The 1,376-nt window shown below is 34.4% G+C and overlaps 1 non-coding gene across 1 annotated transcript; it reads left to right on the forward strand.

Moving 5' to 3' along the window:
• Window positions 1-833: 833 nt before the first annotated feature.
• On the forward strand, window positions 834-1,022 carry LOC123458011. The gene has a single exon (XR_006635346.1). It is a non-coding gene; the product is annotated as a U2 spliceosomal RNA (small nuclear RNA).
• The last annotated feature ends 354 nt before the right edge of the window (window positions 1,023-1,376 follow it).

Genomic DNA, 1,376 nt, shown 5'->3' on the forward strand with positions numbered 1-1,376 from the left:
ACAGTAGGGCCACCGGGGAACCCCCGTGCCAGTTCTCCGATTGGGAACACTGCCCTTTGGTCTTGCTGTTTCTCCTCTTTCCTTTTCTATCATGGCACAGATCCTAAGTAAGCATAAATTGTTAAAGGGTTTAAAACTTCTCTCAAGGCATAAGGAACATGGGTTAAGAAAAAAAAAAATTAGCAAAGAGTAAAAAGGAGCTAATTGCCATAGTAAAAGATATTTTAAAAACACAAGAAATTGAGATTGCTTCAAGTTCTTTAAACAAATTTTTTAATTTTATCAGGAGGATTTGTTCTTTTTATTTGTGTGTATATGTGTATATGTGTTTATGTGTGCTCATTGTGCTTGCTAGTCGTGTCATGTTTGTGATTGTTTGTAACTAAAGAGATGAGGCGGATGCAGGTGACATTCCTTTCTCTTCTAGAGAACTATTTCAAGGAAATAAAAGACGTAAGCATAGAAATTAAAAAGGAAAAGTTAAATGTCTTTTACAGGAATGAATTTGCCAGATATTTGTTCTAGATCAAGTTCACCTTACATAGAGGATTATTAAAAACAACAAAACTTCCTCTAAAGAGGTAACTTATAATTTGTCAGATATTTTAAAAAAGATTGTAATGTCCTGTTACTGAAAAGGAGGAGGTAACTGATCTGACTTCTGAACCATCCTGCCTCAAGATAACAATACAATTTGCCTTAGTTACTCCTAATAAAATCATCTCCAAGTGTGTTATTGGTATTAATAATATAAAATTGTATTAAAACTGCTTTCTTTAGTAATATGATTAATCAATTTGGTGTAATTTTTTAATAGCCTTATAAGAAAGATAATCACTTCTTGGCCTTTTGGCTAAGATCAAGTGTAGTATCTGTTATTATCAGTTTAATATGATATGTCCTCTATCCGAGGACAATATATTAAATGGATTTTTGGAGCTTGGAGTTGGAATAGGAGCTTGCTCTGTCCACTCCATGCATTGATCTGGTATTGCAGTACTTCCAAGAACAGTGCACCCCCTCGGGGGATTAAAACAAAAAAAAAGAGAGAGAGAGAGACAAGATAATTAATGATGGGGTGAGATGAATTGGTTTAAGGAAGTGGGAAAGAATTTTTCGATGTTGGGACATAGAATGCTCGTTCAAAATGCCTTTTGAGTGGTACTGAGGATGTTAAAGTATGTGGATAAGGATGTGCATATGTAGGCAAGAATTTTCAGGCTAAACCTAAATGCCATGCCTAAAGTTAGAGATTCTTCAACTGTTTACAGACTGTTAAGGATACTCTAAAAGTTTTATATAGGGACATAGTCTTAATCTAAATTCATCTTACATTAGACACAGGTGATACCTATGTTAGGTGGGTCACAAAGTCA

The sequence above is a fragment of the Jaculus jaculus genome, chromosome 1 (assembly GCF_020740685.1).
Source record: "Jaculus jaculus isolate mJacJac1 chromosome 1, mJacJac1.mat.Y.cur, whole genome shotgun sequence".
In the NCBI taxonomy this organism is placed as follows: Eukaryota; Metazoa; Chordata; class Mammalia; order Rodentia; family Dipodidae; genus Jaculus; species Jaculus jaculus.